Below are 26,316 nucleotides of genomic sequence, written 5' to 3'. Positions count from 1 at the left end.
ACACACACGATGCACATTAAAGCATGGAGCCTGTGTGTAAGTGGAGCGCAGTGTCCGGGTAACACACAGATAGACAGGAGGATGAGCGGGGGAATCACTGATAATAACACATAATAATAACACACACGATGAACATTACAGCATGGAGCCTGTGTGTAAGTGGAGCGCAGCGTCTGAGTAACACACAGATAGACAGGAGGATGAGCGGAGGAATCACTGATAATGCCACATAATAATAACACATGATGCACATTACAGCATGGAGCCTGTGTGTAAGTGGAGCGCAGCGTCCGGGTAACACTCAGATAGACAGGAGGATGAGCGGGGGAATCACTGATAATGACATAATAATAACATACACACGATGCATATTACAGCATGGAGCCTGTGTGTAAGTGGAGCGCAGTATCTGGGTAACACACAGATAGACAGGAGGATGAGCGGGGGAATCACTGATAATACCACATAATAATAACACACACACGATGCCCATTACAGCATGGAGCCTGTGTGTAAGTGGAGCGCAGCGTCCGGGTAACACACAGATAGACAGGAGGATGAGCGGGGGAATCACTGATAATACCACATAATAATAACACACACACGATGCACATTACAGCATGGAGCCTGTGTGTAAGTGGAGCGCAGTGTCCGGGTAACACACAGATAGACAGGAGGATGAGCGGGGGAATCACTGATAATGACACATAATAATAACACACACACACAATGCACATTACAGCATGTAGCCTGTGTGTAAGTGGAGCGCAGCGTCCGGGTAACACACAGATAGAAAGGAGGATGAGCGGGGGAATCACTGATAATACCACATAATAATAACACACACACAATGCACATTACAGCATGGAGCCTGTGTGTAAGTGGAGCACAGTGTCCGGGTAACACACAGATAGACAGGAGGATGAGCGGGGGAATCACTGATAATGACACATAATAATAACACACACACGATGCACATTACAGCATGGAGCCTGTGTGTAAGTGGAGCGCAGCGTCCGGGTAACACACAGATAGACAGGAGGATGAGCGGGGGAATCACTGATAATGACACATAATAATAACACACATGATGCACATTACAGCATGGAGCCTGTGTGTAAGTGGAGCGCAGCGTCCGGGTAACACTCAGATAGACAGGAGGATGAGCGGGGGAATCACTGATAATGACACATAATAATAACATACACACGATGCACATTACAGCATGGAGCCTGTGTGTAAGTGGAGCACAGCATCCGGGTAACACACAGATAGACAGGAGGATGAGCGGGGGAATCACTGATAATGACACATAATAATAACAACACACACACGATGCACATTACAGCATGGAGTCTGTGTGTAAGTGGAGCACAGCGTCCGGGTAACACACAGATAGACAGGAGTATGAGCGGGGGAATCACTGATAATGACACATAATAATAACACACACGATGCACATTACAGCATGGAGCCTGTGTGTAAGTGGAGCGCAGTATCCGGGTCACACACAGATAGACAGGAGGATGAGCGGGGGAATCACTGATAATGACACATAATAATAACACACACATGTTACACAATACAGCATGGAGCCTATGTGTAAGTGGAGCGCAGTATCCGGGTCACACACAGATAGACAGGAGGATGAGCGGGGGAATCACTGATAATGACACATAATAATAACACACACATGATGCACATTACAGCATGGAGTCTGTGTGTAAGTGGAGCACAGCGTCCGGGTAACACACAGATAGACAGGAGGATGAGCGGGGGAATCACTGATAATGACACATAATAATAACACACATGATGCACATTACAGCATGGAGCCTGTGTGTAAGTGGAGCGCAGCGTCCGGGTAACACACAGATAGACAGGAGGATGAGCGGGGGAATCACTGATAATGACACATAATAACACACACACATGATGCACATTACAGCATGGAGCCTGTGTGTAAGTGGAGCGCAGCGTCCGGGTAACACACAGATAGACAGGAGGATGAGCGGGGGAATCACTGATAATGTCACATAATAATAACACACACATGATGCACATTACAGCATGGAGTCTGTGTGTAAGTGGAGCACAGCGTCCGGGTAACACACAGATAGACAGGAGGATGAGCGGGGGAATCACTGATAATGACACATAATAATAACACACACAATGCACATTACAGCATGGAGCCTGTGTGTAAGTGGAGTGCAGCGTCCGGGTAACACACAGATAGACAGGAGGATGAGAGGGGGAATCACTGATAATGCCACATAATAATAACACACACACAATGCACATTACAGCATGGAGCCTGTGTGTAAGTGGAGTGCAGCATCCAGGTAACACACAGATAGACAGGAGGATGAGCAGGGGAATCACTGATAATGATACATAATAATAACAACACACACGATGCACATTACAGCATGGAGCCTGTGTGTAAGTGGAGCGCAGCGTCCGGGTAACACACAGATAGACAGGAGGATGAGCGGTGGAATCACTGATAATGACACATAATAATAACAACACACACACATGATGCACATTACAGCATGGAGCCTGTGTGTAAGTGGAGCGCAGCGTCCGGGTAACACACAGATAGACAGGAGAATGAGCGGGGAATCACTGATAATGACACATAATAATAACACACATGAGGCACATTACAGCATGGGGCCTGTGTGTAAGTGGAGCGCAGCATCCGGGTAACACACAGATAGACAGAAGGATGAGCGGGGGAATCACTGATAATGACACATAATAATAACACACACACAATGCACATTACAGCATGGAGCCTGTGTGTAAGTGGAGCGCAGAGTCCGGGTCACACAGATAGGAGGATGAGGGAGGGAATCCCTGATAATGTCACATAATAATAATAATACACACACAAGATGCACATACAGCGTGGATGGAGAGGCAACAGCCCTGGTTATTCAGTTTAACCTTGTAGCAATTAATAATACACCAATGTATCTTCTCCATTTCTCCAAGAAGTAAACTATACCATTGTTTGGACTCACAGCCCGGATACACCTGAGTCTTTATAAATGTCTATCACCTGTAATATGACCCTAGGGTAACCATTCCGCACCTTTATCAAAATAAGGCCAGGCGTTTTCTACCAAAAACATTGAACTTTTCTATAATCTAAACCAGTATTAAATATATCCAACCCCACTTCCCAAATATACACTACATTTTAATTATAATTAAACCTGCTCCCTGATACCCTCTGAGAAAATGTCTAAAGATGTATTGAGCCTGCAAATCTCTGTATAGTATAATCGTATTGCTGCCTTAACCTTTATACTACAATGTAGGCCACTCTCCCCCCTCTGTGCTATCCCGCTAACCTGGCGGCAGAGTGTCACAGTGATGTGAGAGAGGTGACTATAAGATGCCACAGAATCTATCTTTACTCCATCATTAACTCCTACAGTGATCTGAGGAAGGGGAGAGGTGCATTGTAAGACCAGACGGATTATATCACCTATTGCAGGCTGTTTCCTACCAATACACCCTAATCATTCAGCCATTACTCCAAGCAGCTCCTGAAAAGGCGGCTGACACCTCTATGTTAAGAACCCCCTGGGTGCAGTTGAACCACAAGTCACAGAATGTAGTAATACCTTCAAAATGATGATTATTAAGGTAAAATACAATGGAAAGGGAGAGCAGGTGAGTTTAGTAATTCAGACGTAGATAAATAGGCAACTAAACGCTGCAGGAATACTGGGAGTACCGGTACATTTAACAAAAGCAGATATACTTGAGAATTCAGATATTCTTGGCACGTCATATACTTGAGGATGAAGTAGCATTTTATGATTCAGCAGTGGGGTAACTTTATCCCAGTTGTCTGGAGGCAAGATAAATGTAGACCCCATACAAAAAAAGAATAGTATTTACACCTGCCACTACATCACTGACCCCTCTATATCCTAAACTATTGACCCATTTATATCATACACTATATCACTGACCCCATTGTAGGTAAAAAAAAAAAACACACACACACACACACACACACACTGGCACAGATAAGAAAAATAATAAAGCACATCGGCCACCACAGGAAAATAATAAATCACTTTGGCTTCACATGAAAAATATCAAACACAATTGTGTTGATATAATAAATTGTAATAACACACACATCGGCACTGATAGGAAAATCAAAACCTACACTCTTACACCAACACAATGCAAGAGGTGAGTAATGAGTAATATTTCTGTCTCCTCAGGTGACAAACCTGGCAAGTGTGAGGTAGTGCCAACATTTGCACCTTGTAAAAAGGACCCTAATCCAGAGTGTAAAAGTGACTGGAACTGTAAAGGCCGCCAGAAGTGCTGTAACCATGCCTGTCACATGAAATGCATGGATCCTAAGGGTAAGCAGAGCTCAGTGTCCAGGTAATACACACACACACACACACACACACACACACACACTCACACACACACACACACACACACACACACACACACACACACACACACACACAAAAAGACGTGAGGATGAACCGGACAATCATTGCATTAGCTACATAATACACACACAAAATGTATAGATTGCTCTGCTGTTATGTAGTTGAGACTTGTTAATATAAATGTATGTCTTCTCCTTTTATCCAATATCCAAACTAAATCATTGCTTGGCCTCACAGTCTGGATGTAAGTGACTCTTTATACATGTTTATTATCTGTCCAATGATCAGGGCATCCCCTGCGCCCATCCTGCAACTTTTATCACATACTGTAAACCAGGATTTATTAACCAAAAAAAGTTATCACCCAATACATCTATACATAGGTGAAACTAAGGGATGGTTCAGGCAGGCCCGCCATCAGGAGTCCCAGGCCCAGCCTCTCTAACAGAGAGGAGGGGGCCCAGGCTGCTCATGCCACAGCCCACCCCTTTTCATGCCTGAGTTCTGACACTGTCACAGGAGGGAGAGCGGATGCTGCAAGCTTACATTTTAAACGTCCCTCGTAAAATGGCCACCGCCTCAGAGGAGAGAGTTATTAAAGATACTAGAACTCAGGCACGAAAAGATTGCAGAGCTAATTGGAATGGAGGGGCAGAGCTACACGGGACTAGACTGCCGCCACAGGAGAATGATCTGCAACAGCCCCTGTCAGCCTGTGATAGTTAAGTTGAGTGAGAGTGAGTGAGAGAGAAAATGTGTGTGTGTGTGTGTGTGTGTGTGTGTGTGTGTGTATATATGTGTGTGTGTATGGTCATTATGTGTAAGCGACACTACTACTGGAGGCATGTATAAGCAGAACCGCTACTGGGGGGCATTATGTGTATAAGCAGCACCACTACTGAGGACAATAAGTGTATAAGCAGCACCACTAAAGAGGCATTATGTGTATAATCAGCAACGCTACAGGGGACATTATGTGTATAAGCAACACTGCTACTGGGGGTCATTATGTGTATAAGCAGCACCGCTACTGGGGGGCATTATGTGTATTAGCAGCACCGCTACTGGGGGGCATTATGTGTATTAGCAGCACCGCTACTGGGGCATTATGTATATAAGCAACACTGCTACTGGGGCCATTATGTGTATAAGCAGCACTGCTACTGGAGGCATTGTGTAGAAGCTGCACTGCTACTGGGAGCTTTATGTGTATAAGCGGCACAGCTACTGGAATCATTATGTGTATAAGCGGCACCACTAATGGGGCACATTACGTGAAAAAGCAGCACTGCTACTGGGGGTCATTATGTGTATAAGCAGCACCGCTACTGGGGGGCATTATGTGTATTAGCAGCACCGCTACTGGGGGGCATTATGTGTATTAGCAGCACCGCTACTGGGGCATTATGTATATAAGCAACACTGCTACTGGGGCCATTATGTGTATAAGCAGCACTGCTACTGGAGGCATTGTGTAGAAGCTGCACTGCTACTGGGAGCTTTATGTGTATAAGCGGCACAGCTACTGGAATCATTATGTGTATAAGCGGCACCACTAATGGGGCACATTACGTGATAAAGCAGCACTGCTACTGGGGGACATTATGTGTATAAGCAGCACTGCTACTGGGGGACATTATGTGTATAAGCAGCACCGCTACTGGAATCATTATGTGTATAAGCGGCACCACTACTGGGGTACATTACGTGTATATGCAGCACTGCTACTGGGGGACATTATGTGTATAAGCAGCACCGCTACAGGGAGCTTTGTGTGTATAAGCAGCACCACTACTAGGGTACATTATGTGTATAAGCAACACCACTACTGGGGGGCATTGTGTATAAGTAGTACCGCTACAGGGGGCATTATGTGTATAAGCAACACCGCTACTAGGGTACATTATGTGTATAAGCAGCACCGCTACTGGGGGACATTATGTGTATAAGCATCACCACTATTGGGATCATTATGTGTATAAGCAGCACCACTACTGGGGGACATTATGTGTATGAGCAGCACCGCTACTGGGAGCATTATGTGTATAAGCAGCACCACTACTGGGGGACATTATGTGTATAAGCAGCACCACTACTGAGAGCATTATGTGTATAAGCAGCACCACTACTGGGGTACATTATGTGTATAAGCAACACCACTACTAGGGGCATTGTGTATAAGTAGTACCGCTACAGGGGGCATTATGTGTATAAGCAACACCACTGCTGGGGTACATTCTGTGTATAAGCAGCACCGCTGCTGGGGGGCATTATGTGTATTAGCAGCACCGCTACTGGTGCATTATGTGTATAAGCAACACTGCTACTGGGGCCATTATGTGTATAAGCAGCACTGCTACTGGGGGCATTGTGTAGAAGCAGCACTGCTACTGGGAGCTTTATGTGTATAAGCGGCACTGCTACTGGAATCATTATGTGTATAAGCGGCACAACTACTGGGGTACATTACGTGTATAAGCAGCACTGCTACTGGGGGACATTATGTGTATAAGCAGCACTGCTACTGGGGGACATTATGTGTATAAGCAGCACTGCTACTGGAATCATTATGTGTATAAGCGGCACCACTACTGGGGTACATTACGTGTATAAGCAGCACTGCTACTGGGGGACATTATGTGTATAAGCAGCACTGCTGCAGGGAGCATTGTGTGTATAAGCAGCACCACTACTGGGGTACATTATGTGTATAAGCAACACCACTACTGGGGGGCATTGTGTATAAGTAGTACCGCTACAGGGGGCATTATGTGTATAAGCAACACCGCTACTGGGGTACATTATGTGTATAAGCAGCACCGCTACTGGGAGCATTATGTGTATAAGCAGCACTGCTACTGGGGGACATTATGTGTATAAGCATCACCACTATTGGGAGCATTATGTGTATAAGCAGCACCACTACTGGGGGACATTATGTGTATAAGCAACACCACTACTGGGGGACATTATGTGTATAAGCAGCACCACTACTGGGGGACATTATGTGTATAAGCAGCACCACTACTGGGAGCATTATGTGTATAAGCAGCACTGCTACTGGGGGACATTATGTGTATAAGCAGCACCGCTACTGGGAGCATTATGTGTATAAGCAGCACCACTACTGGGAGCATTATGTGTATACTCAGCACCACTACAGGGGGCATTGTGTATATGTAGCACTGCTACTGGGAGCATTATGTGTATAAATAGTACCGCTACTGGAAGCATTATGTGTATAAGCTGCACCACTACTGGGGGGCATTATGTGTATAAGCAGCACCATGTCAGGACCGTCTGATTTTGTGAATCTGTCATCCTTGTACCAACCACAGGTGTTGGTGCCGGAGGATAGTGAAAACAGGGAGGACGAATAAAGTTCAGTTTCATATTTGATTAAAAGGCAACAATTCCAATAAGGAGTCAAATGATAATTATGAGTCACCATGTATAAACTGACGTATTGCAATCAATGGCATAAAGATAAGCAGGATCAGTATCGAAGAGGCATTGAACAAATGGTCATATGAGTAAGATAAATGTGCCTGAGGATTAATGAAGAATTGTCCAATATAAAGCAATGATTGCTGCCAAACTGTAAGACGTGTTAACTGGGTATTGGAGACACAGATGAATAACTGTGAAGAGCTGTCTTTGAATGATGCAAAAATGAAGATACAACACTGAAGATAATACTTGTAACACTGTGAAAAGCTGCAGCAGACGACAATGGTGAAGAATGGGTTAAGCTGAGCGCCGAGTAAACAAGGACCAGGATTAAGTAGAGACTTCCACAGGCTGTGTGATTGAAGAAGGCAGTCACTGAACGACAGGGTAACCTCTCACAGGACTCAGGTAATCCACTCTTTGGAGAGTGATTGACTGACAGCGCAGCAGGGAGCTGGTGGATCACTTGCGGTGAAGGCTGCAGGCAGACCTCTGAGAGCGGAGGCGATATCAGGACCACTGGAATCACCCAGAAATCCACAGAGAGAGCACAGAGCTAGGGTACAGAGTAGCTACAACAAAGCACTGGCATAGAGTGAAATAATCCCAGCCTATTTATAGGCAGCACAAGCACAGGATTGGGTAACACTTACCCACAGGTGCTCGCAGGTGCTCAGAGATACTGCATTTGGTCTCCAACATGGCCACCTCCAGAACTGCAGACACAAAGAGGTGCCTCTAGCCATTCGGTCCCCACACTCCTGGCTCCCAGAACCTGCATCACCTAGGCGACCAACCTCGCCATGTCCCCACACAGCCACACAGCACCATAAGCAACCGCGCCGGCAACGGATGGACCCCAGAACCAGCAGCGGTGAGTGATCGGTTCGTGACATGCCGCTACTGGAGGGCATTATGTGTATAAGCAGCACAACTTCTGGGGGGGCATTATGTGTATAAGCAGCACCGCTGCTGGGGGGCATTATGTGTATAAGCAGCAATGTTACTGGGGGGAATTGTGTATAAGCAGCACCACTACTGGGAGCATTATGAATACTGTATAAGCAGCACTGCTACTGAGGGCATTAATATGGTGTTGCTCTGTATGTGCACACAATTTTTTTAACTATATATATTTTTAATCTATCTATATTATTATCATTATTTTTTTATTTTTTTTGGGAGGGGGGGGAGGTCTGCCTATATTGTCATTCCCGGGCATCACAATTTCTGATGGCAGCACTAGGTCCAGTTGTGCGTCAGATGACCCGTTAGCCAGATTTCTGATCTGCAACACCTGCACAATGAGGTTTTACTCGCTCTGCATTGTGCCCCACGGATCAACATAAGCTGTAAACAAGAAATAAAATTCTCAACAGTTCTGCCTCCCCTGTCTTCTGACCAATAGAAACCCAGTCCATGAACACTTGTGACATGATGATGTCATCCATGCGCACACTGTGCCACTGTGTAAGGAAAAAAGAGCTTTGGTGAAGATGCGGACCCATGCAAGAGTGGGTGCCATACAGTGAGAGGGACAGCTGCCTGTCTCTGGTGGAGAGTGGGCCAGTTACATAGCTTTTTCTCAGCATGTAAATCTCAGATGAATATATTTTTTCTCTGTCTACTGGTCACAGCTCACCACCCCACAAACACTACCCCACCCACACTCACAGCTTGTCTCCCCAGACCATCTAGCCATCAGTCAGAGCACTTCACCCCATAACCTCTGTCCCCACTCAAAACCTGTCTCCCCCATACACTACCCCAATGCACACTTGCTCACAGCCTCTCACCCCGCACACATTGTTCCCCTTAAGTGTCTGTCACCCAATACCCACTACTCACAGCCTGTCACCTCACAGAGCCAGAGGTCAGAGCCTATCAATTCACACTATTTGCCCTCTTCAATCACAGCCTCTCTCCCTTCAACCATCCAGCCACAGCTGGTCACCCCACATCCCCCATTTCTGGTCACAACTTCCCATCAGATGCAGGATTTCCTTTCTTGTATGTGCACCGGCACCATTCTACATACAAGAGATCCATCATACACAGGCTTCCCCTCAATTTAAGTTTGCATACTATAATGGCAAGAGATCCATAAGACAAAGGGTTCCCTTCCTTACATGTACACCAGCCCCATATTTTATGAAAGAGATCCATCATACAGAGGACTAAATTCCATGTATGTGTACCAGCCCCACTGTACATGCAAATGATCAGTCAGAATCAGGCTTCTCTTTCCTCTATGTTCACCAGTCCCATGCTATGAGTTCAAATGATCCATCAGACAGACAAAGGCTTCAATTACCTGTATGCGCATCAGCAACCATGCTATACATGTGAGACATCAATCAGAAACAGGCTTCCCTTCCCTATATGTGCACCATCCCCATGCTACAGGCAAGAGATCCATCAGATACAGGTTTCCATTTCCTTTATGTGCACCAGCCTCATACTACAATCAAAATATCCTTCAGACACATGCTTCCCTTCCCCGTATGTTAATCGGCACCATGCTACATATTAGAGATCCATCAGACACAGGACTCCCTTCCCTGTATGTGCACCGGCACCATGCTACATATTAGAGATCCATCAGACACAGGCTTCATTCCCTGTATGTGCACCAGCCCCATGCTATAAGTGCAAGAGATAAATCAGACACAGACTTCCCTTCCCTGCATGTGCACCGGATAATTGCTATAAATGCAAGAGATCCGCCAGATACAAGCTTCCATTCCTGTATGTTCAACAGCCTCAAGCTACATGCAAAAGACCAATCAAACACAAGCTTACATTCCTTGTATGAGCACCCGCCCGTTGCTACTTGCATGAGATCCACCAGCCATAAGTTTCACTTCTTTGTATGTGCACCAGCCCAATGCTACATGCAAGAGATCAATTAGACACAGACTTCCCTTCCTCATATGTGCTACATGCAAGAGATCCATCAGTCACATACTTCCCTTCCCTGTACATGCACCAGCCCCATGCTACATGCAAGAAAGCCATCAGACACTGGCTTCCCTTACATGTATAAGTACCAGTCCCATGCTATATGCAAGAGATCCATCAGACAAAGGTCTCCCTTCCCTGTATGTCCACCAATTTTAAGCTATATGCAATAGATCCATGACACACTGGTTTCCCTTTCCAGTATAAGCACCAGTCCCACGCTATATGAAAGATATACATCAGATGCAGGCTTCCTTTCCCTGTTTATGCACCAGTTTCATGCTATTAGTGAAAGAAATAAATCAGATGCAGTCTTCCTTTCCCTGTATGTGCACTGGCCAAATGCTATAAGTGCAAGAGATCCATCAGACACAGGTTTTATCTTCCCTATATGTGCATCATTCCATCCTGCATGCAAGAGATCCACTAGATATTGGCTTCCCTTAACCCTGTATAAGCACCAGTCAAACACTATTTGCAAGAAATCCATGAGACACAGGTCTCCCTTCCCTGTATAAGCACCAGTTCCAAGCTATATGCAAGAGATTAATCAGACAAAGGCTTCCCTGTATGTTTTCCAGCCCCATTATATAAGTGCAAAAGATCAATAAGACAAAGGCTTTCTTTGCCTGTATGTGCACCAGCCCTATGCTATGTTCAAGAGATCCATCAGACATAAGCTTCCTTTCCCTGTATGTGCAAAGTCCAAATGCTATAAGTGAAAGAGATCAGACAGAAACAAGCTTTCCTTCCCTGAGTGTGCAACAGCCCCATTCTACATGCATGGGATTCATCAGACACAACCTTCACTTACCTGTATGTGCACCAGCCGCATTCTACATGCAAAAGATCCAGACACGAGCTTCCATGCCCTGTATGTGCAAATCCCATGCTACATGCAATATATCCATCAGACATAGGCTTCCCTTTCTTGTATGTGCATCGGACCCATGCTATTTGCAAGAGATCCAAAAGACACAGGACTCCCTTCCTTGTATGTTAACCAGTCTCATGCTACATGCAAGAGATTCATCAGACACAGGACTTCCCTCCCTGTATGTTAACCAGTCCCATGCTATAAGTGCAAAAGATCAATAAGAGACAGGCTTTCCTTACCTGTATGTGCACCGTCTAATTGCTGTAAGTACAAGAGATCAGTCAGATACAAGATTACCTTCCCTGTAGGTTCAACAGCCTCCTGCTACATGCAAGAGATCCATAAGACACTGTTTTCCCTTCCCTGTGTAAGCACAAGTCTCGCGCTATATTCAAGAAATCCATCAAACACAGGATTCCTTTCCCTGTATGTGTACTGGCCAAATGTACCTTCCCTGTATGTGCACCAGCCTCATAATACATGTAAAATATCTTTCAGACATATGTTTCCTTTCCCTGTATGTGCATCGGCACCATGCTACATATTAGAGAGCCATCAGACACAGGCTTCTTTCCCTGTATGTGCACCATCCCCAAGCTATAAGTGCAAGAGATAAATCAGACACAGGCTTCCCTTCCCTACATGTGCACCAGCCAATTGCTATAAGTGCAAGAGATACATTAGACACAAGCTTCCCTTCCCTGTATGTTCAACAGCCGCAACGAGCATGCAATAGACCAAACACACAAGCTTACATTCCCCATATTTGCACCCCATGATACATCTAAGTGGTCCATTAGACACAAGCTTCCTTTCCTTGTATAAGCACCAGTCCCATGCTATATTCAAGAAATCCATCAGACAGAGGTCTCCCTTCCCTGTATGTGCACTAGTTCCAAGCTATGTGCAAGAGATCCATCAGACACAGGAATCATCTTCCCTATATTTGCACCAGCCCCTCCTACATGCAAGAGATCCATCAAGCACTGGCTTCTCTTCCCTGTATGTGCACAGGCCCCATGCTATATGCAACAGATCCATGACACACATGCTTCCCTTTCCTGTATAAGCACCAGTCTAACTCTACAAATGGAGCCTCCATTATCTTTGCTGGCTGAGGCATTAGTCGCAATTAGGCATACACAGCGTGACTGGGCTCAAGGTGGCTTGCCTAGTCATAGGGAGGCGCACAGAGCGTTTGGCATTACCTTTGTAATACCTGTGATCATCCACCAGATGTCACTTTTTAAAATCACAATTGTGCATGCGTGTGGTCTCTATTAAAATACAATACTGAACTACAGCGTAAGAACTACTTTACTTATGCTACAATATGCTACAGTATGTCATACAGTATATTACAGTATATACAGTACAAATTCAAATAGTACATTATATACAGACACAAACAAATGTGATAAAGCCACAGTATAAACAATTGACGTTAGGAATATGTGAGCACCCAAGTCCCACAGACAAATCAACAAATAAAATAGCAGTGTATACAGATGCAAACGAACGTGTTACAGGTATGTTCTATTGATGTTAGGGATATGTGAGCATCCAAATCCCATAGTATTAAGTAAAATGTGGAGAGATAAAAGCTCCTCCTTAAGTTTCTGGATGCCAAATCACTGTGCTTAGCATCTCTGTATAGTATTTTCTAGTTGAGTACTAAATAGCATGAACAGCTTGTAATGTACTCTGCTGTAATGGCTACAGCGGCAAATGTTATCTTTAAAAGTATAATGGGGAGAGATAAAAGCTCCCCCATAAGTTCCGGGATCCAAATCACCGTGCATAGTGTATCTGTACAGTGTTTTTTATTTGAGTACTAAATAGCATGAACAGCTTGTAATGTACTCTGCTGTAATGGCTACAGCAGCAAGTGTTCTGTTTATAAGTATACTGAGGAGAGATAAAAGCTCCTCCCTAAGTTCCGGGATGCCAAATCACTGTGCTTAGCATCTCTGTACAGTATTTTCTATCTAGCAAGAAACCCAGCACCCCGTGCAAGCTGATCGGACAACTGCAGCTGACCCAACACATGATTGCTTGCTGTTTACCTGTGTGGTGTCACATAAACTAGTGGTTTACCCCAAAAGCCAAGAGTCTCCTTTTTTGTATGGTACCAGTCTAGAGTCTCTGTGACACCAAGAACCGAATATATCAGGATGCAAAATGGACCCATTTTCCCATAGAGTATAATGGGCCCATTAATTCAGACCCACCATGGGTTCCAATGCTTGCTGTTAGTCTTGTGGGGGTCACAGAAACTTGGGGTCAGTATCCTCTGGTAGCTAACCATCCATTAATCCATACCAACACAGTCTGAGCCGATTGACCCCCAGAACTAGAGATATCAAGCTTTAAGACCATTTAAATTTAATTTAATTTAACAGCTCACATAAACAGAATGTCAATGGATCATTGCTTTAACACATTCGTTTGTGTCTGTATATACTATTTTTATTTATTGATTTAATGGCTTCTTTTTTGAGGTCTCGACAGAGAATTCATATTTTTTACAGTGTCTCTGTACTCCGCTGGTTAATCCTCACTTGCCCCCTCCCCCTTCCCCCTCCCCTGAGAGACTGATATTTTCAGACAAAGAGGCTAGCTTACAGTCAATAAATTGCCAACACAGTGCTATATGTAAATGAAAGGCTACTATGTAAATGAAGATACTACAGTCGCTTCGGTTGGGGGAAAGGACTAATGAGGGCCAGAGTGAATGTACACTAAACAATGTGCTACAGATTTGCATGTCAGATGCCCTGACAGTTAGTTATGGAAACCAGCCTTTTCCTGTGTGCATAATTCTATTGAATGTAAGAGTATTACATATATGAATGTTTTAAAAAAATAATAAAAAGTGTCAAGAAAAAACAAACAAAACAAAGGCATTCGCACTTTGGGAATCAAACCCGGGAATCAAACCCAGGACTCTGAGCATGGGGCTCTGGACACTTTACCGCTTGGCAGCAACGCTTGGTGATAGAGACACTACCTCATGTGTAAATGTAAACAGTGATCCCTTACCATGGATTTTGCTGTATTGGCTATGAGACTTGGACGCTCACATAAAGTACTGTATGCCTAGCGTCAATGGACCATTGCTTTAACATGTTAGTTTGCGTATGTATACACGTTTTTATTGATTGATTTATTGGTTTCTTTTTTTTATTGACTTAATCCGTCTGACCATTGGTCTGTGTGTACAGTATACAGTAACATTACCGTCATCACTGACCATCTGCAAGAGCTTTTAGATCATCCACCGCTATTTGCTCTATAGTACTGGATTACTGAAGCATTAGCCACCGAGTGGTGAAGATGTGTATTGCATGCTGCGTTGACCAGGTACCGTCCAAGGAGAAGTATGACTCCCCAGGCTCTTGCAGCAAATCTGGATCTCAATGCTATACTGGTTACCTGTGAAGATCCGAGTTCCCTAGTCTGTTATTATAATAGGAATATTATGGCTGCAATTGATATTATCGCCCCTGTGCGCATAAGACCTCATAAACCACAATGTTGAGCTCCCTGGTTCGACAACAGTGTTAGTAAGCTCAAGAAAAGAGGGAGTAGACTGGGAAGACGATGGAGGAAGACTAACCTAGTGGATGACAAAATGAAACTAATAAAGCATAACGAAGAATATCAATCAACAATCACCCATAAGAAATCACAGTTCCTGTCAAATGAGATCACGGTAGCAAACAATAGGCCAGCTCAACTTTTCCGCACAGTGGAGATGCTTTGCAAGCCAGCATGCCTGCAGACTGGTGAAACCCTCTCCCAGGCAATATGCAACGAGTTTGCAAACTTCTGGGCTGGAATCTCCACAGTGCCATCAAAGGAGTGCCAAACTACACAGCCTGCCAACATAAGCAACCTGCCTTCATGGACCAGCTTTGACCCATTGGATGTAAAGGACATTGCTGAAATTGCTCGGATTTTGCGTCCCACCACCTGTGATCTGGACCCTGCCTCAACCAAGCTTCTAATAGGTTGTATGGATATAACTGGTCCTGTCTTTGCAAAAATTGTTCAATGCTCTTTGTCATTTTTCCTGGACACCTAAAGTAAGCAATTGTTAGACCTCTTCTTAAAAAACCTAATTTAGATCTCGACTGCATGACCAACTACAGACCAGTATCAAGCCTTCCTTTTCTAGGAAAGGTTATTGAGAAAGTGGTTGCAGACCAACTGGAAACCCAACTGACAACCCATGATATTTTTGATCCATTCCAATTAGGATTCAGGAGAAGACTTAGCACTGAAACAGCGAGAAAGGAAAAAAAACACCTAGGTGGTCTGTTCCTGGTGCTAGATGGAGAAGTTCACCCCAGCAGCTAAACACAAAGGGTTGGTTAGACCCCAAATATATAGGCACAAACAAAAATGTAGTGCTAATAGGTCATCAATGAGAAAGGTCGGTCATAGTAACAACACTATTTAATATTAATAGCAAAAATAGTAAAACATCATAGTGCACAAATGATTAAAATATGTATAATAAAAACACTGAAAAAAGAAAGAGAGTGCTACTTCCACTTATAAATGGAGATCAAATGGAAAATTCAATCGACCTGTTCCGTTTGAAACAGTCCCAATAGGTTCCACAAAAGCACAAAGTTGATCACAACCGTGAGTATATAGTTACCACCAGTGTTTCTCAAAGGTAATTAAGTGAAGCAACGTCCGCAAGTAGCCGTTCCTTATTCGGTGGTATTGATCCAAATTGCACGGTGTGAGGAGTCTCTCATAGAGTGGAGTCCGGTTGGTAGGCAACAATCAGGGACTTGGTCCAGGTCTTGGTCTTCCGGGTTGTCAGTTAGTGGGAGTATCCCCTATTTGTGAATGCTTCCATCATAGATTCAGCTTGCTCCATGAATTTAGTGTTATCTGTGCAATTGCATCGTAAATGTAAAAATTGTCCCTTCGGAATATTTTTCTTCCAAGGGAGGTAGTGAGCACTCTGGTAGTGCAGGTAGGAGTTGGTAGCAACCTCCTTGTTATAATTAGAAGTGAATCTTTTTCCATCCCTGGCTTCAAGGGTTAAATCCAGGAAATTCATAGTGAAAGGGTGATAGGAGTGAGTAAATTGTAAATTAAAGTGATTGGAATTCAAACAAGAAACAAAGTGCTGTGCCAATGAGAGATCCCCATCCTAAATAATGAAAAGATCATCAATATACCATCCATAGAGGACCAGGTACATGCGAAAGTCCTCGCCCCACACATGTGTGTCCTCAAACACACCCATGTAGAGATTGGCACAGCTAGACGCAAACCTGGTCCCCATGGCCGTACCCGTTGTCTGCAACTAGAATGTGTCCATAAACAAAAAATAATTGTGCTGAAGTATGAAGGAAATAGCATCTAACAAAAATGCCCCATGTCCCTCTGTAAGGTCACCATCAGCCCGCAGTCTGGTCGCTATTGCATCATGGCCCAGATCATGTGGGATGTTGGTGTATAGACTCTGTACATCAAAAGTCAAAAAAGCATAAGTCTACTTCCAAACAAAATCTTGTATCATTTGGAGGAAAAGGGTGGTATCCTTGATGTGTGACCTTAGAGTGGAGACACGGGATTGAAGAAAGGAGTCCACATAGAAAGACAGATTGGAAGACAAAGAACCGATACCAGAGATAATAGGACGCCCGGAGAGTGAGCAGAGTGACTGTGAACCCTGGGCAAATGATAATAGATAGGAACAGTAGGGTGCTTAATAAACAAAAAGTTAAATTCCTCCCTGGAGATAACCCCATTGGCCAGGGCATCATCCAATAGATGTTGTAACTCTCTCAGATAAATTGATGTAGGATCATTTTTCAATTGTTTATAAAATTCAATATTCCTCAATTGTCTGTTTGCCTCAATGATATAATCTTTTCTATCCTGCACTACCAGATCACCCCCATTGTCAGCCTCCCTAAAAATTAGGGAAGTATCTCTAGTAAGATCCCAAAGGGCTTTGCGTTCCCACTTGTTTAAATTAGTGGTCATTTTCTGATTCCTCACTTTCCCTAAATGGCATAAATTCTGTGGTCTTGTAGAAACATTCTGCCATAGCACTCTTATAAGTAAGAGGATAGAATTCCGATAGCACTGAAACATCCCTGGTGTGCGTGTTAAATGATCTTCTGATGGAAAGAGACAGAGGTGACTGTTCAATATTAATCCTTCTGGATCTCTCTGCAGCATTTGATACCATGGACCATGGGATTCTGATTGAGTAACTGACACATTTTTGTGGCCTGGATGGCACAGTCCTAAGCTGGTTCAAATAATTTCTCACAGGCAGGTCACAGAGAGTATCGTCTGGATTATACTCATCACCATCAGTGTCATTGCCATGTGGTGTCCCACAAGGTTCTATACTATCCCCCATGCTTTTTGCAGTATGCATGCTCCCACTGGGTGAAATAATCAGGCACATTGGCCTTGTCTACCACTGCTATGCAGAAGATACACAACTGTACTTGTCCATTGCTGCGGGCACTGATAACCCAATAGCAACCCTAAATTGCTGTCTAGCTGAGCTCCAGGAGTGGATGAGTGGCAGTTGGCTGTGACTGAACCCAGATAAAACAGAGGTCCTTATGATAGGACCACAACATCAAAGGACAAGACTGCAGCATAGCCAACCAACTGGACTTACACTCGGGGATTCAGAATTACAGACCACTGATCATGTGTGGAATCTTGGCGTTATCCTGGATGGTGACTTGACACTTAAACACCAAATATCAGCCACAATCAAATCCTCATTCTTTCACCTGAGGAACAGAGCCAGAGTCAAGCACTTAATTCCCTCAGAGGATCTCCCAAAAGTCATACATGTAATTGTATCATCTCGATTAGACTACTGTAATGCCCTCTACCCTGGACTCCCAGCAAATAAATTGCACCGCTTACAGCTGGTGCAAAACACAGGGTCCAGGCTGTTACCCAACAAGCCCCGTTCTAGCCACATAACACCAATACTCTACTCCCTTCACTGGCTGCCTGTAAGATGGCGAATCATCTTCAAGATTGGCTTACTGAGTTTCAAAGCCCTACATGACCAGGGCCCAAGGTACCTGTAGCAGCTTCTGACCCCATACTGCCCCACTCGATTACTGCGATCTGTAAATGAAGGACTTTTAGCCACACCTAGAATCTCCTGTAATTCATCTGGGGATCAAGCCTTTAGTCATGTGGCTCCGACTCTATGGAACTTACTTCCCCGCACAGTGCGAGAGGCCCCAACTATAGAATCCTTCAAAAGTAGACTCAAGACTTTCCTGTTTACTCAAGCATTTCCATAATGTCTCTTTTAGTATCTTCATGCTTCTGTATTTTATGAAAATGTACTTCATTATTTTCTGTACTATATTATGCTGTGTATCTGTTAAGCGCCTTGAGTCCCTTTTGGACAAAGAGCGCTATATAAATAGAATTGTTATTATTATTAATATTATTATTATTATTAAGTCATGCGCCTGTTCGTGCAACAACTGAACAACCTGAGCTATCGCTTAGGCGTGACTAAATCTAAAATTTTGGCGGAGAAACAGCAAGGGAGGTTCCATCTATACACAAAAAAGATATCCATCAGACACAGGCTTCCTTTCCAGTTTATGCACCAGTTCCAAGCTATTAGTGAAAGAGATAAATCAGACCCAGGGGTATATTTACTAATATTCCTGTTTCAGCCGAATTGCTGGGCGTTTGAACTCAAATTTTAACAGACGTATTTTTCTGCAACTTTTTGTAATCATTAACTGGAATTTACTAAGCTGCCGAGTTTTCGTTTTTCGTATGTTCCGATGTCGATGCTATTCGTATGGTCGGGCAGTGTTTTACTGGTGTGATGAGTAAACCACTGACTGACATAACACAATGAAGCCTGGCCGGATCAGTGAGATCTTGCAGGGCTTCATTGTGTACAGTACACAGAGTGTTAAAACAGTTAAAAGTGTGAAAAAAAATTGTGTGGGATCCCCCCTCCTAAGCATAACCAGCCTTGTGCTCTTTGAGCCGGCCCTGGTTGTTTAAATACCGGGGGGAAATTGTACAGGGCTTCCCAGCCAACCAGCACCTTGCTCTGCGTCCGGTCCTGGTTCCAAAAATAAGGGGGGACAAAATCTGTAGGGGTCCTCTGTATTTTTAAAACCAGCATGGGCTCCACTAGCTGAGAAGATAATGCCACAGCCAGGGGACACTTTTATATAGGTCCCTGCGGCTGTGGCATTACTCCCCCCCCCAACTAGTCACCCCTGGCCGGGGTTTCCTGGAGGAGTGGGGACCCCTTAAATCAAGGGGTCCCCCCCCTCCAGACACCCAAGGACCAGGGGTGAAGCCCGAGGCTGTCCCCCCCTCATCCCTGGGCAGTGGATGGGGGGCTGAGAGCCTTTGTTTGTGTAAAATAAAGAATATTGGGGGTCATTCCGAGTTGTTTGCTCGGTAAATTTCTTCGCATCGCAGCGATTTTCCGCTTAGTGCGCATGCGCAATGTTCGCACTGCGACTGCGCCAAGTAAATTTGCTATGCAGTTAGGAATTTTACTCACGGTTTTTTCTTCGTTCTGGTGATCGTACTGTGATTGACAGGAAGTGGGTGTTTCTGGGCGGAAACTGGCCGTTTTATGGGTGTGTGTGAAAAAACGCTACCGTTTCTGGGAAAAACGCGGGAGTGGCTGGAGAAACGGAGGAGTGTCTGGGCGAACGCTGGGTGTGTTTGTGACGTCAAACCAGGAACGACAAGCACTGAACTGATCGCAGATGCCGAGTAAGTTTCGAGTTACTCAGAAACTGCACAGAGATGTCTTATCGCAACATTGCGATTCTTTCATTCGCAATTTTAAGAAGCTAAGATTCACTCCCAGTAGGCGGCGGCTTAGCGTGTGCAAAGCTGCTAAAAGCAGCTTGCGAGCGAACAACTCGGAATGACCCCCATTGTTTTTTGTCATAGAACTACAAGTTCCAGCAAGCTTCCCCCGCAAGCGGGAAATAACGGGCCCCCTGGTACCTGTAGTTCTGAATCAAAAAAATACCCAAATAAAAACAAACACACACACACACACACACACACACACCGAGAAAGTATGTTTATTCACACACACACACACACACTCGTACATACTTACCTACATCTCACGCCGAGAATCACGTCCACTTGTCCAGCAGACTCCACGGGGCACCTGTAAGGAATATAATTATGCTTACGGACCATCCGGTGAAGCTCGGTCCTCTTCGTTCCTGTAGTAATCCATAGGGGGCATTTAAAAAAAAATTAAATCTCGCTCCACGTAACTAAAGGAGTTTCATGTGGACACATGAAACCCTTTTTCACAAATGCCGGGACTCCCCGTGACTGCTGTCACTGGAGATCCTGAAAGCCAATCAGGGTGCACCACGTCATGGTGTTCTCCTAATTGGCTGTGCGCTACGTCCCTGTCAATCAGGCGGAGCGTTCCAGCTAGAATAGAGCTTAGTGCAGCTCCATTTTTGCCTATTATTTGAACTTTGCAGTCTGCGGCTAACCGTGAGGTTAAGTGGGGTTACTTGGTAAAAATCAGGACCTTAGTAAATATACCCCACAGTCTTACTTTCCCTGTATGTGCACTGGCCAAATGCTATAAGTGCAAGAGATCCATCAGACACAGGCTTCATCTTCCCTATATGTACACCAGCCCATCCTACATGCAACATGTATGTGCACCAGTTCCATGCTATATGCAAGATATTAATCAGACAAAGGCTTCACTGTATATTTTACAGCCCCATTATATACTGTAAGTGCAAAAGATCAATAAGACAAAGGCTTTCTTTCCCTGTATGTGCACTGGCCAAATGCTATAAGTGCAAGAGATTAATCAGACATATTGTAGGCTTAATATTCCCTATATGTGCACCAGCCCATCCTACATGTAAGAGATTAAGCAGACACAGGCTTCCCTTCCCTGTATGTTATCCAGCCCCATGATATAAGAGCAAAAGATGAATAAGACAAATGCTTTCTTTGCCTGTATGTGCACCAGCCCCATGCTACATTCAAGAGATCCATCAGACATAAGCTTCCTTTCCCTGTATGTGCAAAGTCCAAATGCTATAAGTTAAACAGATCAGACAGATACAAGCTTCCCTTCCCTGTGTATGCAACAGACCCATTCTACATGCAAGAGATACATCAGACACAACCTTCACTTACCTGTATGTGCACCAGCCGCATTCTACATGCAAACAATCCAAACACATGTAAAATATCAATTAAACATGAGCTTCCATTCCCTGTATGTGCACAAATCCCATGTTATATGCAATATATCCATAAGACACAGGCTTCCCTTTATTGTATGTGCATCAGCCCCATGCAACATGCAAGATATCCATCAGACATAGGACTTCCTTCCCTGTGTGTGCATCGGCACCATGGTACATATTATAGATCCATCAGACAGGCTTCTTTCCCTGTATGTGTACCAGCCCCATGTTATAAGTGCAAGAGATAAACCAGACACAGACTTCTATTCCCTGCATGTGCACCTGCCAATTGCTATAAGTGCAAGAGATCCATCAGATACATGCTTCCCTTCCCTGTATGTTCAACAATCTACATGCAAAAGACCAAACAAACAGAAGCTTACATTCCCCATATGTGCACCAACACCATGCTACATCCAAGTAATCCATTAGACACTATCTTCAATTCCTTGTATGAGCACCAGCCCAATGCTACATGCAAGAGATCCACCAGACATGAAGTTCCCTTCTCTGTATGTGCAGAAACCACATGCTACATGCAAGAGTTCCACCATACATAGGCCTCCTTCCCTCTATGTGCACCAGTCCCATGCTACATGCAAGAGATCAATTAGTCACAGGCTTTCCTTCCACATATGTGCACCAGTCCCATCCTACAGCACATACAAGAGATCCATCAGTCACAGGCTTCCCTTTCCTGTACGTGCACTAGCCCCATGCTACATGCAAGAGATCCATCAGACAAAGGTTTCCTCTTCCCTAAATGTGCACCAGCCCGTCCTACATGCTAGAGATCAATCAGACACTGTCTTCCCTTCCCTGTATGAGCACCAGTTCCATGCTATATGAAAGAGATTAATCAGACGCAGGTTTCACTTTCCTGTATTTGCACCAGTCCCACTCAATATTCAAGAAATACATCAGACACTGGCTACCTTTCCCTGTATGTGCACTGGTCAAAAGCCATAAGTGCAAGAGATCCATCAGACAAAACCTTCTCTTACCTGTACGTGCACCAGCCCCATGCTACATGCAAGAGATCCATCAAGCACTGGCTTCCCTTCACTGTTTTAGCACCAGTCCAATGCTATATGCAAGAAATCCATCAGACATAGGTCTCCCTTTCCTGTATGTGCACCAGTTCCATGCTACATGTAATAGATCCATGACACACTTGCTTCCCTTTATTTTATCAGCACCAGTCCCACTCTAAATGAAATATAAACATTAGACACAGTTTTCCTTTCCCTGTATGTGCACTGGCTAAATGCTATAAGTGCAAGAGATCCATCAGACATACTGTAGGCTTAATATTCCCTATATGTGCTCCAGCCCATCCTACATGTAAGAGATTAATCAGACACAGGCTACCCTTCCCTGTATGTTATCCAGCCCCATGACATAAGTGCAAAAGATCAAATAGACACAGGCTTTCTTTTCCTGTATGTGCATCAGCCCCATGCTACATTCAAGAGATCCATCAGACATAAGCTTCCTTTCCCTTTATGCGAAAAGTCCAAATGCTATAAGTGAAAGATCAGATAGATACAAGCTTCCCTTTCCTGTGTGTGCAACATCCCCATGCTACATGCAAGAGACACATCAGGCACAACCTTTCCTTACCTGTATGTGCACCATCTACATTCTACATACAAAAGATACAAATCCCATTGTACACACAATATGGGGGTCATTCTGACCCATTCGCACACAACGGTTCTTTGTTGCAGTGCGAACGGTTCGGATATGTGCATGCAAGGCGGACACATTGCGCACACGCGTCATTGCCTGGCGAAGATCGTCGCTGGGCAACAACGCCGCCAGTGAGAAATGTGATTGCAGCGGCGATCGCAAGAAGACGGACAGGCGGGAGGCATTCCAGGGTGGATATTCACCGTTTTCAAGGTGTGGTGAGTCTAACGCAGGTGGATCCAGGCGTTTGGAGGACGGATGTCTGACATCAGGACCAGGACCTTCATCGTTGGATCCATTGTACTTGGTGAGTAACTGCAGCCCTGGTCTTGTTTTACTTGAAACTTTTTTAGCATAGCAGGGCTGCACAACCGTTGGCAGCCCTGCTATAATAGACTCCCCATAGGCGGCGTCAAGTTGATCGCACGAGCAGCAAAAAGTTGCTACGTGCGATCAACTTGGAATAACCCCCTATATCAGGCATGTCAAACTCATGGTCATGCAGCTGTTGTGAAACTACAAGTTCCAGCATGCTTTACCAACTGATCTGTGGAAGGTATGCTGGCAAAGCATTCTGGAACTTGTAGTTTCACAACAGCTGGTGGGCCACGAGTTTGACACGCCTGCCCTATATCCATGAGACACAGGCATCCCTTTCTTGTATGTACATCAGCCACATGCTATATGCAAGAGATTTATTTATTTATTAACAGTTTCTTATATAGCGCAGCAAATTCTGTTGCGCTTTCTAATTGGACACAATGATACAACAAAACTGGATAATAAACAAACAGTCAGAGGTAGGAGGACCCTGCTCGCAAGCTTACAATCTATAGGGAAATAGACATTGATACACAAGGAAAGGCATTATCTATTGCATGTTTGTCCACGGGATTGCAAAAGTTCTAGGTGGGTTGGATGATATCACATCACAGCAATGATGAACCATGGTCAGAAAGAAGGGAACGTGAAGAAAGAGAAAATATGTGAAGGATATGTGCGGACTGTACAGTGGGGATATAATCGCATAGGAAAGCTTATGAAGGTTAAGCTAGCCTGAAGAGGTTAGTTTTCAGGGAACATTTGAAGGTTTGGAGACTAGGGGAGAGTCTTATTGTGCGTGGTAGGGCATTCCACAGAGTGGGAGCAGCCCGAAGGAAGTTCTGCAATCATGCATGGGAGCAAGTAATTAGTGTGGATGAGAGACATAGATCTTGTGAAGATCGGAGAGGTTGAGTTGGGAGATATTTTGAGATGAGCGAGGAGATGTACATTGGTGTAGTATGATTAATGGCCTTATGAGTAAAAGTGGATCTGCAGATGATGAACATCTAGCAAGGAAGATTAGCCTCACAGCTGCATTCAGAATGGATTGTAGTGGTGAGAGTCTCTTTTTGGTAAGACCAGTAAGAAGACTATTGCAATAATCAATGTGGGAGATAACAAGAGCATGGATTAGAGTATTTTCAGTGTCTTGTGTAAGGTATGGTCGTATTTTGGATATTTTTTTTAGATGCATGTAAAATGATCCTGAGACAGATTGAATGTAGGGAGCAAAGGACAGTTCTGAGTCAAGTATGACTACTAGGCAGTGAGCTTGTGGGGTAGGATTGATTGTTGAGTTCTCAACAGTGATATCAAGTTGGTAACTAATATTGGCCGGTGGAAATATAAGTAGCTCTGTTTTGGAAATATTAAGTTTGAGGTGGTGAAATAACATCCAAGATGAAACAGCAGAAAGGAGTAGATAAAGACAACCTTTCTGTCAAAGTGACAGGTACCACGCCCCCTTTCTCCTGGGGAACGCCTCCTTTAATATTAAATTATAGTGTTTGATATCGCTTTTATATAAAATTTAATATAAAATTTATAGAGCTCGATTTTAAACTGTATTAAAAGAAAATTGCTTTGAAAAGAATGTCACATATGACAAAAAAAAAAAAAAGATATATTTTAAAGTAACACAAAATGTTCTCACATTCCAGCAGCTGAAACTTCATGCCATGTCACATATGGTACTATTTAAAAATCATACCATGTCACACATGGTACTGATTTAAATAGCATATTGATTTTAATGACCATATAACAAAAGCATCTGGTTATTATTAATGTAAACATGCAAAATAACAAACACAGTTTCAAAATGATCATATAACAAAAGCATCTGGTTATTATTAATGTAAACATGCAAAATAACAAACACAGTTTCAAAAGTTTTTCAAGCCCATGTGGAATATTTAATAGCAATACTACATAGCCTTTTTCTTTTTTATTATGAATTAAAGAGCATTTAGAAAATTCTAATTTATATTATACAACAGTGCTGGGACATGGTCAGACATGATTCATATATGCATACATATATATGTGCAAAACAAGCTGTACTTAGATATTCTTGCATGTTATTTTTTGCAAACGGTTGACCTCAATGAGCCATGAGGCACTACATGCCTCTGTGGCATAACTAGTTAACAAATTGATGGGTGAGTATTAGAATTCTGCCTTTTTTGTTATCTATGAACTAATGACCTCAATGAGCCATGAGGCACTACATGCCTCTGTGGCATAACTAGTTAACAAATTGTTGGGCCGAATATTAGTTTCTGTTGATAACGATTAAAACACAATTTTT

Source organism: Pseudophryne corroboree, chromosome 4 (genome assembly GCF_028390025.1).
Source record: "Pseudophryne corroboree isolate aPseCor3 chromosome 4, aPseCor3.hap2, whole genome shotgun sequence".
NCBI lineage: Eukaryota > Metazoa > Chordata > Amphibia > Anura > Myobatrachidae > Pseudophryne > Pseudophryne corroboree.
The sequence above is the reverse complement of the archived record's forward strand: the minus strand, read 5'-3'. Positions refer to the sequence as shown.